Here is a 17,500-nt window from a genome sequence, read left to right as displayed (position 1 = left end):
AATAAGAATATTCATGATAGTGTAAGTTGTGGTAATTTTTACTACTGCTACAGGACTCTAAACCATTTAGGAGCTGTAGACAAGACGTTGCCCATTTTTCCAAACCGTAAAATGCAAAGTTTAACTGTTACCCACAGTTTACATAGAAGCCGGCAAAGTGTAACTTTTTGCCTGCCTTATAAATCAGTGTAATTACATATTCAAGTTTAATTACTGGTGCGTCTGTATTGGCAAGGTTTATATGTTATATTTTATGCAAGACTACGATTCCTATTAATATTTAGCAGCTAACTATATCATTAATTACTCTAAAATCTTTCCCCTACCATCTTTTTAATGGAGCTGAGAGAGCAGAAGTATTAAAAATTGATGTATTGTGGATTTCAGAAAAGTGTATGACACTTTTAAAATACCAGGTCTTATTCAATAGTGTCAGGCATATCAGTTTCTTGTTTACTAAGAAGTACTGACCCTGCAAGAAATGAGACCTCCTGGAGAAATAATTATGGCTGAGTGATGAAGTCCATGTGCTTTGTGTAGTTAGGACGCCTCTCGGATGTTTTGACTGTGTTTCTGGAGTTTCTCTGCAAGCTGCTTGGTTTCACATTAGTGATACAAGATCACTCCTTGTCTTTATTTTTATATTTTATCCTTTCTGGTGCTATTTTATCTTTTGTTTTGCTTCTGAGACAATGTCTCCCATTGTAGCACAGAATCAGAGTCTCACCAGTCCTCCTGCCTCAGCCTCCTAAGTGCTGCTGGAATTACAGGCATATGCTATCACACTGGGCTCTTTTCTCCTCATTAACTGTTCAGTCACAGGCCTGAAAGGGATGTATAACCTTGCTACATACCTAGTTTCATTAGACCCTTTTTCAAGTTATTATTTTGTTGATTTTTAAACTGCCTTCCACTGTTTGACGTTTGAATGTCTTTGAGATCGTATGCCTAATTGATGTATGGTTCTTTCACTCTATCGTCTTTGCAAAAACACACGGCAGTCATTAAAGTGTTTCCTCAGATTCCAAGCCATTACTTTTCCAAAATGGAAAAATCTGTCTTTTGGAAGTGTCTTTAGTTGTATTAAATAATACAAAAGAAGTGATAAAACCCCAAGTAAAAGAACATGAATATATGCTCTCGAGACCAGCCGTACTCTAAGCATGGAAAATGAGCAAGCAGACAAAAGTTTTTACATCCTGCATCATCACCCTGTCAGCCATGCAGTGGTAGCTGGAGGCTTTTCTTTTCAGTTGCTCTCCTGACTGTGCTAATGCTCACTCCCTATGCACATGCTCAGAGACTTTATCTTTAAACACCCAGCAACAGTCAGATGCTGTTTTTCTCCATTTAAAAAGCAGAGTCATAAGAAAGGCATTTGTAAAAGCAGTGTGTGAACTGTGGGTTCTCCAACCCTTTCTCCTATACAGTATGTAGAGACTGATGTAAACCACGTGCAGGAAGATGCATAAGGAAGTAGTTTCACAGGTTTAATTGTCCACTGCTAAGAATTTTAAAATAAAAAATTAATGACTTAATAAAATAGTTTATTAAACATTGTACTTCAGAACTGGAAATAATAATTGGACTAAATAATGGCCTTGTTAAGTTCATAGTATTTTTTCACTTGACAATTGGTAGTTCTGATCATTTAGTTTATTGTTAATTTAAAGTTTAATCATGAACTATCTAAAAGAAATAGTAGTATGAAAAATAATATTAAAATATATTTAATGTTTGGTATAGTACCATTATCAGTTTATATTTTAAAAAATCAGCTAATGCATTATGTATATTACAGTGACATGAATCAAGACACAGGGGGGGGCGGGAAACCTATATTTATATTCCGCAAATGAAATCAGAGCCACCCTTTCTTTGCAGGAAATAGATTTCAGAATGATAAAAATTAGAAGAATCCCATATCTTGTCTTTTCCCAAGTAATGCAAATGAAAATCAAGTTTCTAATTATCCTGCAAAATATTGGGTCAGCACTGGTGCTCCAGTGTGGTGCTCCCTCAACTATTTGTAGATATCTACCAATATCTGACCCTTCACCATTTTACAACTTCAGCTTTATCATCCCAAAGTGCTTATTTGCAAAGAATTGTAAACATTTTCTGTTCATTATGATGCAAGGCAAGGTGAAATTCTTAACATGGTTCTATCAATTAAAAATCATTTGTGTCTAATTGGATATAGTTCAGAGAATTTGGGAATTGAATAGATATGAAAAACCCATTTTATGAAACACATAGGTAGTGTTTTTGTTGTTTTGTTCTTAACTTTAAATTCGTGCTGTATGTTTTGGAAGGGCTTATTATGCCAATATTAATATAAAAGACAGTCAATATAGCCCAAATGTGTCAGATTGTTAGTGGCCCAGCACCAGATTTGGCACTCAGCACCTGATGGCAATGGGCAGGTTTTCTTTCCTTTGGTTTCTTAGTCTTTCTATGTTTTTCATTGCTGAAATTTCAGTAGTACTTACTGTGTGTGAGAGTTTTACAAATAAACTGAATACCTGGAGCATAGTGGTGCTTTTTGTGCTGTGTGTCTACCTAGCTACTAATTGATAGGACCTGTTGTAATAGCTCATTACAATCTTAAATGAGGCTAAAATCAATACAAAATACATTTTGCAATATTTATATTTTTATCCACTACATAAATTTATAGATAGCTTGCACAAACAGTATCTTTCCTTTCAATCCTACCTCTCTTATAATCCATAAAATAAGCATTCCATTAAAAGTGAGGGAATTTGCCAGGCCATGGTAGCTTACACCTTAATCCCAACACTCGGGAGGCAGAGGCAGGTGGATCTCTATGAGTTTGAGGCCAACCTGGTCTACAGAGCAAGCTCCAAGACAGCCAGAGCTGCACAAAGAAACCTTTTCTCTAAAAGGAAGAGGAGAGAAAAGTGAGGCAATTTAAGAGAGGAATTTATCATATGGAACTCATTACTCAGAGTCAGTGGGTAAAGGATTAGAGGCGTAAGAAAATATTAGCTGAAGTTGTTGGCAATGCACAACTCTAACAGAGAGAATAATACCAACCCACAATTAGTAACTCATGTGCCTGGGAACAGGGAGGACTGGATTGGACAGGAATTTAGAACTCATAAAGTAAATACAGAGTTTGGAATAAGTGAAGATGAGACCAGACTCCTAAGTGACTAGATAGCAAGCTATGATGCTGGCGTTCATTTGTGTGGAGCTTCTTCAGAGTCACAGGCTTGGGTTTGGTACAGTCACTGCCGTTCATGAGGAAGCAAACTCTCTGAAATCCCACTGAACCTACCATGTCTTGACAGCAGTCACGTCACGATGTTTTTGGATTAAGAGAAGTGGATTCAGAAGATTCATTTTCGGAGGCTTTATTCTCTATAGTATCTGCTTTAAATTAAATACTCGGAGTTAAAGCAGTACAATAAGTGCTTTAAAACAAGGCTGGGAAAAGGCACCTGACTGTGTTCTAAGAAGAAAACAAGGAAAACTCGTAGCCACTCTAAAAAAAAAATCAGTGCAAAATAGGAGATAGGCTAGAAGGCAAAAACTGATGACTTCACAATTTTGCTGTGTATTCTAAGAAATTAAATGCCCTCAGATTCTGGGGAGTGATAAAAAGGAAAATACCAGAAATGTTCAGTATGTTTAGATTTTTATTCAGTTCCATAATAGTGATGCGGTTGACTGTGAGAGTACACTTGAGGTTAGTAGAGACACGGATCATTAAATAAAAAGGACAGATGAGGGCTGCTTATAAAAGTCTGGAGATGCCAAGATTCCCCCACACATTCCACTTTTCTCTTCTAACTGTCCTTCCACTACAAAATTTTATTTTCACAAAAGAAAGCATTTCCAAAAAAAAAAAAATTATTTAGTTGGTCTAAAACTTTTTTTTCTGCCTTTTATTTTGTGTCAACTTTCTCTTACATAAATTCTACCTCTCCTTATTATTTTATTTCCCAGGAGGCTTTCCAACTAATTCTTCTGTCAGAATCTAACCTCAGCCTCTTGCTTCCCAAAGACTGGCTCCTCATACCATTTCTTGAACTAGCACTGCAGCATCTGGGTGTGCATGAGACATGCATGCATGTTCCCTCTAGCGCTACGGCATTTGGGTGTGCTTAAGACATGCATGTTCCCTCTGCAGGTTTCATAAGAATGTGCCCTAGATTTCAGGCATATGGCCAGTTCATTGGAAACAGTTTAGCTTCACAAACTAACACCTCCATGAGTAAAATCCACGATTCAGCTAGACTCCTGAGGAAGGAAAACTAAAAGTTTAGACCAATAAGTAGCTCTAATGTTCCTATTTATGAATATTAGGCAGTGTGGAGGTCCGAACTCAGATCCTCATGAGTGTCCTCCCTCTACTTTAGCAACTGAACTGTCTCTTCAGCCCTTTGATTTTTTTTCATCATTTATATTTTTTAACACTGCTCAAAGAATTGTCTGTCCATCCACAATATGGACAAGGGTCAAGGATGCTTTCTATTTTATATAAAATTTTACCTTTTTATTGTATTTATTTATTCATTTATTTTACATCCTGGTCACAGCCCTCTCCATCCTCTTTACCACATCCCACCCTCCCACCCTCTTTCCCCTTTCCCCCATCCCCTTATCCTCAGCAAGGAGTACTCACATACACACAAACCCACCCGGACACATCAACTCATCTCAGAGCTAAACGCATCCTCTTCCACTGTTTGAAAACTATTTTTTAAGTTACTCTGATGATATGTTTACACAAAAGTAATTTAAACTTACTGTCTTCTCACATTTGTTAGACTTAAAAGAGAAAAAAAAATATTTGGACAGAACTGAAAGGCAAACAAACCCATGCCAATGCAATTAGTCCAGAGCCTTTCTTTTCCAATCTGAGACACACTGGTGCTTAATGATGAAATCACAATAATTAGCACAGCCTCACTGGTCCTTCTTTATTAAGCCATTATTGCTCCTCATTCTCAGTGAGTTGGCTCAGAGTCACCTTCTCTTGCACAATCTTAAGTGAGATGCTCATTTTTCTATTTTCCAATTCTATATTGAGAGATCAAAACGAAAGTTCTCCCTAAGCTGGCTTTGTGTTGAGTCAAAAGTTGCCCATTTCCAAGGGACTCTCCTTCTGATTAATAGTGTTTCCTACTGGTGAACTTGGCTCAGAAATAACATGTAAGAAATTATCTGAAACTTCACCAGTAGGAAACACTAATAATCAGAAGGAGAGTCCCATGGAAATGGGCAACTTGTGCCTCAACACAAAGCCAGCTTAGGGAGAACTTTCAGAGCCCTCTTACTCTCCTGTCATTTAAAAATTCTACTCACTAAATATTTGACCTTGGTTGCAAGGTCAATTTTCTTCTTATGGGAGAAAATACTGGAAATCAGAGAGCTAATGATAAATTATAGAGAACATTAATATGCTGTGTGTAAGATTAGAAAGTAAATTGGTTCTGTCTTCAGAAGACAAACTTTGGGGCTAAAGAAATGTGTCACATGTAAAAGGCATGTGTGTTGGTAGAATATTGCAATGAGGTCATATTTACCTCTATGACCAGGGTGTGTTCTATGTACCCGCAAAATTCCTTAATGGCACATATCTCAGTCATCTTGGCATCATCTTTGGCCCCTGGAGAGCCACATCAATATATTATGCTGTGGCTTCTCAAGTCGAAAGCAGTGTGTCACAAAAATAACTAAAAGGGTCCACCTAGCCCCCACTCTCTAATATGGTGTTGGAACTCTACACTATGAGTCCTCATAAAACATGATATCCAAATATGTAACACATCCTTTGTCTCCCATTCTCATTCCCTTCCTTAAACTTTAAATTACCATTTGGAGGCACGTGTAGGTTTTGCAGATCCCATTCCTTTGGTTGGCAATATTTTATATAAAATTCCCACCGATGTTAGCTCTCCGTGTGGGCAAAAGCATTTCAAAGTGGTGTGCCTCTACATTTCAGGAAAACAGTTAAAAGTGACTGATACTCTGAGCCAGTGGCGTGCTCTCTCATTGTTTTCACTGCTGTGAAGGCAGTAATACTTTCTGCTGTTTGGGGCCTTTGTGTTACATTATGAAGTTCTGAACTAAAGGGTACTGTACTTCTTGGCTTCACATGTTTTGTCACAGATTTTCTCATTAACACTGTTCCAGTCATCTTTAATTTTTATCCCCTAACCTTTCTAGGCCTCTTGTAATTTTTGTTCTGATTTAATTCCATTTTTATTTAATGTCTAAACTTTTTCATTAACTTTGCTAGTTAGCTTTGAGATCGCTTTCCAAAATGATTGCAGAAGTCCTGATGACGCCAGCTCTTTATCATCTCCTCTCCTTTGTCAAGGGCTGCTAGTGTGGATCAGTAGCTCCTGTTCTTTTTGGCATTATTCCAGGCCCTGTATGTGGCACTTACAAATCATTCTAGTTCCTCCTAATAAAAAGAGCCTACCAGAGGTACAGTATCTTCTTCTAAAATGTGTGATAGCCCCAGCATGCCAATTGTGGAAATTTGTGGGTTCCTATAGGGTTTTGAAGGCTTTTATAGAACTTTACAGATGCTATCTGACATCTGTGGTGTGAAATCCCACAATTTAGGCAAAGTGTGTCAGGCAACTTTAGCTGGCAGTACTGTAGCTTACTGATTCTGTTTCATATCTAAAGAAGATATTTATTAAAGGATACATCTTCTTTTTCTCTGTTTGTAGAGCCATAGAAATGTTCTGCTTCTAAGGGTCAAAGAATCGTTCCCTAAATGGTTAAAGAACACATATTGCTTGGATATTTTTTTTCATAATTCTAGATAACAGAAAGGAGTAAAGAATCTACAAATCGCTGCCTCTGGTTTTAAATTTAGCTTTGGGAAAGAACTAAGGAAGTGGACATATGTGGCTCCTTTAAAGAGATTAATATTTACCATTTCTGTAATTTATTAACAATATTTCACCATGAATAAAATCAGTTGAAAGCACAGGGATGCTGCATTCCATAAGCAAATCTATGATTAGGATAGAATTAAGTAATAGGTAGATGATAGATAGATAGATAGATAGATAGATAGATAGATAGATAGATAGACATTAATATAACATATATGCCACAGTTAATTAAACAGTGTAACACAAGTGAGGGTGAATATTTCTTATATTGTTCTTCATCTTTGGAATAAGATCAGCTAAATATTTAAAAGACAAAAAGCATGGGCAGCCAGGGGCCATACTGTATAATCTTACTGCTGACAAGTTTATACTCCAACGTTAAAGCCACAATCCCTCTGACTGCCAAATGAGAGAAAGAGATGATGCACTAGGCTCACATGAAAAGATCAAGACTGTTTTCATTTTCTATTCCATCCTCATGCTCCGAATGCAGCATAATGATGCATGGTTAGGAGACAACTGAAATGTGAGTCAATTCAGGGACTTAGCCTGAGCAAAGGATGAGGTCCTACAGAGCAGCCAGTCTCAAAGCACAGACTTAGCTAGTAGCATGAACCATGTGACATCCAGGTGGAAATCAGTGCCTACAAAGAAGCTAGGTGACACTTTCACTAAGAGTCAACTGAGAGGGAGCACATTTTCCCTGGAGCAGATTGGCAGTGGGAAAAATAAGAAACAGTCAGGGCAAACAGAAGTTCCACCTACCGTTGAGGCAGTCAGAGCCCTGTGACCGGCTATAAGACTGTGACATCAAGATCTGTAAAAAGTCACAATCCAAGAAGTCAATTTAAATTAAACAGAAACTGGTGCATATATCCCATAAGCCTGTGCACCCTGCTGTTCCAGACTAAAGGTTGGCCCAAGGAATAAGGCCAGAGTGCAGAGGGGTGGTTCAAAGCAGAGTTGGCACAGCAGCAACACAACACTACTTTGCTAAGGGTCAAGATCTGAGCCAGGCTTTATTTCTCTTAATGACACATGAAAAATGGAAGAGCCTTTAGACGTATGGTTGAAAGGTTGTGAAAATCATACATGTAAGGAACACCAAATGTATCAGTACATGTGTATACTCACGGGCAATTAACTTAACTCAGAGATCGGGTGCAATTATTTGTAATTATCAATGATCAAAATAATTTCATATATATTTACATCTGTAACAGAATCATATCCTTTTTTTGTCACGACTGTTAAGTGTTAGCAATTCAAATAACTGATAAATCTTGGTTCTGTTGTGAGTATTTTCTTAATAGATGTCACAGAAAGACTATATAAAATTGCTTGGCAGTAAGCCTCAAAATAATGTAAAATCCAATTTCTTTAAACAATGTGCCATAAATTTGAATAAATTTCAATATAGTGCTTCAGGTAAAATGAGGAAGTCTTAGAGAGGTTTTGAGATGTATGCATGTGGTCACAAACTTCTGTATTATAACTTTAAGTCAGATTGTTGTTGATTTTCTATTTCTTAGAATGTCTGTAGACTGTAACGAGATTTGGAGCCACTCCTTGGGGTCAGATCTATTTAAGATGTAGAATAGAATTAAAAACTACATCATTAATAATTAAAACACGTCTTAGAGGGGAAACAATATTATCTGAAAAACAACAGTTCTTTGCAAAATCAAATACTAAAATACCTCTGTTGTTAACAGACAAAAGGTAGCTTATTATATATAAGCTAGTATTAAAATTAAATCCTAGGTTTAAATTTGAAAATAAAGTTTATTTGTTTATGTCTAGCAGATGTGGAAAGTGAGTAGGTTATTTCTACTTATGTCCTGGTAAAGATGACATCTGCATGGTATCTATGAGATGAGGGAACATTGGCTGACCCCAAGCTTGAAGTTACTTCTTCTTGGTCACACATTTCTTTCAAGAAGGATTGTTTTCATCTTCATCAAGGGCAAAGAGGGAGGAATTTTATTTCTATAAGGCTGGTATAATGTTTCTGCCTAGAGGAAGTAGCTATATGTAATTTATTCATATCACAATAATGATTGATCTAATCAACAATAGAAATTTAATATGAAGCATTATATTAATCTACAAAAATAGTAAATGGTATAGTAAGGTAATAAGTTGCAAAAATGAAATATATTAATAAAGATTTGTTTTATAGCTTCTTACTTGGTAAAATGAGAATGAGAATTTTATTCCTGGTTGTTGTAATAATTTTGTCATTCATCCCTCTACATTGAAAAAATTAAGTATTTCTCTAAACTGTTCTTAAATTTATACTTTAATAGTCTACTTGTTATCAACAAAATCTGGATTATGCTTTGAATGGAAAGAATCATAGGTAGAATGACATAAAGTGTCTATGGCCAGAAATGTAACTTTAATGGTATTAGCCTGAGCAACTCTCATTTTTTAAAGAATTAATCAAATGGTTTAAAAAGTAAACATTTTATTTGAATTTTTAATTTTAGCTATCAATTTATTTCTATAATATGTTGGATAAGCTCTATTTCCTCAACAAGAAAGCAACATTTTTTCTATGAATGACATCATTTCTAATTTCAAACAGAATACGTAAGTGGAAGTAACTAAACTTACCATGTTTCCACATTTACAATCAATTCAATAGATGTTATCTATTAAAAAGAAGCAAATATAAACAGTTGGCCTCATGAAATTAAATCTATCTTAAAGAATTCTGTATTTATATTTTAGAATTTTACATATTCAAAACATTTATATAGGGAAAAAGGCTATTGTCATTGGCAAATAGAACTAATTGAAAGGAAATGTATTTAAGCAAATATGAAATAGACAGCTAGCTAATTGTATACATTGTTTATTTTAGTAGCGAGATACCAATGGCTATTGTGAGTCATTTGAAAGCCTGTCCTATACACTAAGGGGGAAATGTAGTTATGAAAGAAAAACTCCCATCTTGCTCTTGAAATTTCTTATAACTAGAAAGTTTGTGATTTTTCTTTTTTTACAAACTAAGCAGAACCTATGAAATGAATGTATATCATATGTCTGTAGTGAATCTATTCTGATATTTTTAAACATTGTTGACCAGTTAGGACAGAGCTCTAAATAAAGGGCAGGGATGAATTATCTGAGTGTAAACTTTTTCATCTGGAGTTCTATCTTCCACTTATGTGAAAAATATTCAAATTATATTTAGTACAAATAAAGACCTAATGCAGTTCCAGAGTATGCTGTTCTGTACTTTTAGGACATTACTATGTTAAATGTATATAACTATAATCAAATAACTAGTACACATGAATAACGGTTATAAGGAAATGGCTAATAATGAGCACATAAAAGCACATAAAAAGTTGCAGTCTTTTGTAACATTTAGTTTTGTACATCATTGATACAATATTTACTCCTATATTATAGATATTGGCCATAAATTGTATTTCTCTGCACCATATTTTTCTTCACAATATTTGTTAGTATATCTCATACATTTCTAAGACTTCATATTTCATCCCTAGCTTCATGGGATACATATAAGTATACATTCACAAAGAGCTAGACATAGTGCTTGCTGGATCCATTGATTGATCACATAAAGTGATTGTGTGTTGTACTGGGGCTTGAACTTAAGAGTTTAATGAAGAAAAAGACAACTCATTTTGTGGAAGGTGAAGATGTGGCAAACAGCGAAGACCAGATAAACAGGCTTATTAGATGGGTGAACTTAAGGTGTTGCCCATGGTATTTTTGTAATCTGGTCAGTTAGTAAACAGTTACAGCTTGGCAAATTGAAAAAAAAAAAAAAAACCATAAAAAGGATAAGCAGGCTACCAAGATGAGACATGATAGATCGCCTATGGGGGAGGAGGTCCCCCTTAGTCATAGACTGGGGAAGGGGAAGGGTGAGAGGGGGGGGGAGGGAGGAACGGGTGGATACAAGTGAGGGGAAAACAATTGAGATGTAATCTGAATAAATTAATTAAATAATAATTAAAAAAGAAGAGTTTACGCAGTTGGCAGTGTGGAGTGTCTCACAAACCATGACACATGACACATGACACATGGTTTAATCGTGATATTTGATAATCCTGAAAGCATCCAAACTGAGAAAGCACTGTTAAGTTTCTACTCTGACCTGCATTTACTTAAGTGCATTTTGAATGTTTCAGCTTAAGAAACTTTACTCATGGGCCTTTCTCGTTCAAAAGAAAACCAGGAAGAGTTTATAGGACCCTTTCACTTAGTCTTGAACAAGGATATAGTGAATAAAATTTACATCCCTCTAGGGATTAGGCTCTGTGACCACAATCTAAAAAGATAAACTTTCCTCTTGTAATGTGACTCTGCTGTAGGGTTCAGGCAAACATTAACATTTCTTCTGCCTTCACCAATGCCTTAGGTCCTTATAATTTTCACAACAAAAGAAGCAACACGTTCCTTTAGGCAACAAGTCAGTGTATTAATGTAACTTGTCCTCTGAGGTTTGAAAATATGCATTTACTGAGGGTGGCTGTAAAACTGAACGGTTAACTAGAATACAAAATTCAACTGCTATTTTGCAGATTCCTCAAACAAGACAAGTTAAATTTTTTTCAATAAACACAAATGAGCACTTACCAGTGAAACATAATGTGTATGACTCATTGTGAGTTTCTCCTTTGCTGAACACATAGGTCACTACAGAGATCAAAACAAAGAGATGAAGAAAACGTTCCTGCTCACAGAGAGTTAAAACTTTAGGTCAGCATAAAATCAGTTTTTTGATTGAGTGTTATGGAAATTACTGATACTTGGCTGTTATTTGCCTACATAGATCATGATTTTAAGTGATTCAGTTCAGTTTCAGGCCAATATATGAAAAGGATGGAAAGGCAACTAAACCATGCATCATTCTGAGGACTTCCTCCTGCTTTTCAGTGCTGGTCAGACCACCTGGAGAGGCACAGACATGGAAGATTGGAATAGATAGCTCTGTTTAAATTAATTTAAATACTTCACGATAATTTAAGTATTATTACTGCATAAACATGCAATTTTATTTCTTTGTATTTCATGTTGTTTAATTTATTAATATTATTAGTAGTATTAGTACGCCCATCTAGCAGTCAATTAAGACACAGACACTTGATATATTTTAACATCGCCTTAGTTAACCTGGGCCAGGGAAGACATTAATCCTCTAAACTACCTCTCATACTTGCCCCAATCCCATGCCAGCTGCTTCTAATAATGCTTATCAAGCTACCCCCCATCCATAATCCCTAATACTTGCTAATGTTCTTCATCTGGGCCAAGTCTCTATCCATGCCAGTCACGTGATTCTCTTCCATCTAACCCATGGTGGCCTCCCCTCTCTCTCCTCTCTTTTCTGGTGTTTTTTTCTTCTTCTCAGGATTTCTGTCTCTCTCTCTCTCTCTCTCTCTCTCTCTCTCTCTCTCTCTCTCTCTGTCTCTCTCTCTATTTTTCTCTCTCCCTCTCTCTCTCTCTCTCTCTCTCTCTCTCTCTCTCACACACACACACACACACACACACCCCTACTTGAGCACTGAAAAAAAAAATCTGTAATTCCCCAACATCACATGCCCGATTATGAGCTTTCCCTGCTCTCTTAGTAAAGTATAGAAGGAAGCCATTCACATATAAATTTAAGAGTTAAAAATGCAAAATATTTTACTCCACCACCTTCAGCTTAAATTGCTGTTTCCCACCATTTCCTGTGCACATTTTTTCCTGGCTGTCAGCACCTTATCACACTGTATTGGGAAACTCCTAATGGGTATTCCTTCTTTGACTGTTCTAAACTTTGTTTATATGGTGTAAAACAATCTGAAAACTTCAGCCTATTCATTTCTCTGCTCCTAAATCATAATAGCCTTCCCCTAAAAGTGCAGAAATATACACTCTCTGAGATGCAGCTGAAATTTTTTCTAACTTTTTAATTAGTATATTAGCAGCTCCCCATGACTTTGATAATTTGTGTAAGATTTTCTCTGTTTTCCCATTTTTCACTCTGCCCTTTCTCTTTTCTCTGTGTAACCATTTTCAAAAACTTCTAAATCTATCCAAAAAGCTGGGCCCACCTCACAATGTAATCAGAGTTTAAACCCTCAGTCTTCTTCCTTCCTTCCCTTCCTTAGCACTATGGCATCCACACCACTGCTTTTATTGTATTTCCTCCAAGTAATTGAAAAATTATATAAAATGGGGATGAAGAAATGGCTCAGAGCACAAAAACACTTGTTCTTTCTGGGTTCAATTTCCAGCACCTAAATGGTGGCTCATGACCATCCAGTATGTCAACTCCCAGGAATCTGATTCCCTGACGTCTGTGGGCACCAGCCACAAATGCGGTGTTCCTACACATACAGTCAAGCAGAATGCTCATACACATAAAGTAAAATAAATACATTTTTAAAAACACACAACCTGTTAGAGGAACTTATGAGGCCAGAAGTCACTTGTTCCTGTCTCTTCTCTTTCCCATGTTTATGGATGTCATGATCAAATGCTTTATTTTCCCTCCACTTATATAAAGAGATAACATTTATCAGTCTAGAAGTACTGGATGGTTTTATTTTGTTATGAAATAATAGAAGGTGTTATACCTTGCCAACATTAATTGAGTCTCTTCATACAGCTATTTAAAGAAGTTTCAAATGTTTCTAATCCCATAACTACAAATTACCTCAAGTTGTGAGGCATCATGCTTTCTTCAAGAAGAAAACTTAAATCCTTGCTTTTCTACAGTAACTGCTAAATGATGAACTAAAATGTAGTAATTGAACTTAGGGTCTTTCCCTCATGGACAGAATAGATTTAAAGCATCATAATGAATTACTATACTCTACTTTGAAGAAATATCCATTATTAACTGAATACACAATTCATTTTAAAATTCAAAGTTGAAGTTACTTTAATGTCCACTTAAAAGTATATGCCGTATTTTCAATAGTCTGGAAGGACTATGAAACTGATTATAAAAGGTAGGTCATATTACACTTCTACCCTTCTAACTGAAAGTTTGTGTTCTTCTTTCTAATGATATAGGTATCTGATTAACACTAGACTGTAATTGGCAAAATAATGATTGGGAAGTGTATTTAAACTAAACACCAATGCTGCCTACATATGTTACAAATAAGCCCACTAAATATTCTTTGTTTAAAGTCTCATCAATGAAACAATGCAGATCAGTAAACCCAAGAAGAATATTTTTGTGTGTTTATAATTTTTAGTAAAGTATATTTTCAATGTTTCAAATGTTGGTATGTATTTTATTCCTACAAACTGTTATAATCTATTTTTCTGAAGTAACATCCAGTTTATTGTTATGGCTTTTGCAAGGACAGAAGTTTAATGTGTAGAACAATTGAAACCCTGGAGCAGAGGGAAGGAATAGACACATTTCATATCACTAGGAGGATGTGTTATGATAAATGCCTGAATCTCCAAGTCCACAGAGCATTTTATAAGCAAGAGGGCCAACAATTATAAGCATACCATGTGTGTCTTAGCATTTCTTTGCTCTATTCTCTTCAATAAATTTCACCAGGTATGTATATGTATTTTAATTGATTAGAATAATTCTCAGAGAAATATACTCTCTCCCACCTATAAGAATATCTGTTAATTAATCCTTTTCTTAGGACCTTTATTCCTGGCAAACTGGGATTTTTAAGTATGTATTCCCTCCATTCTAAACTACTGGTTCTTAGTAAAAACATATAGAAAGACTTAATAAAGGTTTGTTAAATTAATACTGACAGTGGGAAATATTGATAATGTTATCTGGTTTCTATAATAAGTAAAATTGAAGCCTTCTAAAACTAATTTTACCTTATAATATATTTTGATCATGTTTCCTCTCCCACATCTCCTTCAGAACCTCCCCATCTTCCTACCTCCACAACTATATGTTCTGTTTTTCCTTTACTCGTCCACTCTTTCTCACAAAAAGAAAATAAATTAAAAAGAGCGAGTAATAAAGAAACAAACAAAAACACCACAAAAAACAAAATCAAAAATAATAAGACAGAAAATGCCAAAACACCAAAACAAATCAAAATGTGACTGAAGCTTTGACATCTTTACAGATACAGGGGATTTGGTTCGATCATAAGTATAAAAAAATTTCTGGAAGAAAAATTTATTTTCAAATAGGCATACACATAAAATATATGTACATATACATAATATACAGATACATGAAATTACTATATTTCTTAAATTTTTTCATTTTCATTCTGGGTTTTCTTACCTCAGTGTCTATATTAAGAACTGTGTAAGCCCCAGTGTTCACAGCAAAAGTGATACATGCCTGGACCCCTCATCGCATATATGTTAATGATTTTAATGACAAGCTAATGATGAACCCTGTGATGGATGACAGAGGAGAATAAGTGTAGAAGCTCTCTGAGCAGAGCATACCGGTGCTGGCTCCTCTGCTTTGAAATAAGTTTTTCAAGTGATGTAAAATGGTCTGAGACTTGATCTGAGCTTTTGGCTTAGCATTGCAGTGTTCTAGAATGTGTTCCCTAATTGTCCTTTTGAATAATTATAGTAGCACATTGTGTTATATATTTTGTTTCATTATTCTTTTAACAAAAGTTAGCTCATCGATATGGGTTTTATAATTGTCATCTGAAATATGTGCTACAAATATTTTTGGTCTTACGATATTTTGAGATACTCATAATATTTTACTTTGGGGAGAAGTACTAAAAATTTTTTAGGAAAAATAACCATACAATATTTAATCATCAATTTCTGTGTTTATAACACACCTTCTATAAAAAGAAATAAGGTTTTAGGTATTTTATGACAATATCTAATATGTATTCACCACTTGTGACCCAGTCATGAGATCACATCATTCAAAAATTTTACATATATATTTATATGTATACTGTATGTATTTTATACATATGTAATTTATATTATATGTAATGATGTGTACATTTACATATATATACATTTATCTTTCATAGCAACTATAAAAGATAATATTTTGTTTCTCTTGTATATGACTAAAAAATGGGTACGATAGGATCATAGGACCTTCACTGATCTATTAGGAAAAAAGGCCAGCTTCAAACCCAAGTACTCTGTCCCCAGAGCCCACTGGATTCTTAACTACCTAGCCATTGCTGCGTGACTGAAGATTACAAATGAGGTAACTAAACTGTTCAGTATTCCTTATGTTCACTCCTAAATTAATCAAAATACTAAATACATAGAAATTTATTGTGCTGAATGACTCCTTTATAATTAAAACATTTCAAATGATTCCACTTGAGCAGAAGCGCTGTAATGAGGTGCTAGGTAGCAAAAGACAGGGTCTTCTTTTACTTAAGTTGTCATGGGTTTTTCTAAGATAGAAGGGAGACTTTTTTCCCACAAGCAATCTTAATTATACTACAAATGGTACTTTGAAACAAACTGGATGCAACAAAATTATACACTGGACTTTTAATCATAAACAAATTTAACACTCCTGGAATTTAAGCAAGGAGAGAAAGATATTATTAATAGCCACAAAAATAAACTAATTCTCTACAACCCCAACACACAAATGGGTATGTGTTTGTTTGTGGAGAGAGAGGGATTACGAGATTAAGTTCTATTTATTCTACTTGACACATCACATTCAAGTGAACACTTGGGTCACTTTGAGTACCTAAATAAGGAAAGGAACAAAAAGCTAATAGAATGCTAATATTAAAGATAATAATGATAGATGTTTTATTTCTCTTAGAAAATATTCTGCCAATCTTTATGCATAGGAGCTATAAATTCCAAGCAGCTTTGTCCTCTGGGATGCTCAAATCACTCCTACAACTTTCTGGTACTTTCTTAAACATTACATTGGTGACTGACATTCAGATCTTTAAGTTGAATGAAAATAAGTATTCACTTTGATTAGGATTATGTTAGTAGATTATCAGATCAAAACTATAACCACGAAAGAAGATATTTATTTATCTCTTTTTAGGCCTTATAACTTCTTCATCACCTAATTCTGAATAGAAAAGACTCCAAGAACATTTGATTCTAGGGGGGAAAAAATGCAGTTTCTTTCTTTTAAAATTAGTGTAAAGAAAACTCTTAGTGCCTTGAAGGTAAATTATCCGATCAGCTGTATTGACAAGGTCCTGGCTGTGTGTAAGGGTCTTCATTGATAAGCTTCACAATCTAGCCAGCAGCACAAGGCACCACTACTACTGTGGAGAAGTCAGTGTATAAGTAAGGTGAAGGTGGTACGGAATAGTTGAAACAAGAAGCTTCATAGATACATCATAGAACCAAGCATGTGTGGTGGTTCCAGCTCCGCCTGTATTCAAACACTTGAAAAACCCTGTCTTTTGACCAGAGAAACAGAAACTTAAATCAAATGTCCTCATGTTTGAGGCAGACTATGAGTCAAACTCTGTGGTTTACAATATCATCATGAGCAATTTTTAAAATGCTTTAGTGGGTTCAAGGGGAAGATTGGTCTAATTTGAACGGGTCAAATAGCGTATGGGGAGTTAACACAATCTGCATCAGTCCTTAAATAGTGGGGAGGGTGTCCCTAGGAAGGAGGTGTATAGCAGGAGCTCCAGGCTGGGTGT

The 17,500-nt window shown here is 35.3% G+C and overlaps 1 protein-coding gene across 8 annotated transcripts in view; it reads left to right on the top strand.

The window, feature by feature from the left end:
- Foxp2 (forkhead box P2) overlaps positions 1–17,500 on the top strand; it is a 461,746-nt gene that overhangs the window by 438,348 nt on the left and 5,898 nt on the right. The gene's annotated exons all lie outside the window — the stretch shown is intronic.

The sequence above is a fragment of the Acomys russatus genome, chromosome 10 (genome assembly GCF_903995435.1).
Source record: "Acomys russatus chromosome 10, mAcoRus1.1, whole genome shotgun sequence".
Taxonomy (NCBI): Eukaryota; Metazoa; Chordata; class Mammalia; order Rodentia; family Muridae; genus Acomys; species Acomys russatus.
Note: the sequence above shows the minus strand (reverse complement) of the source record. Positions and strands in the feature narration are given on the sequence as shown.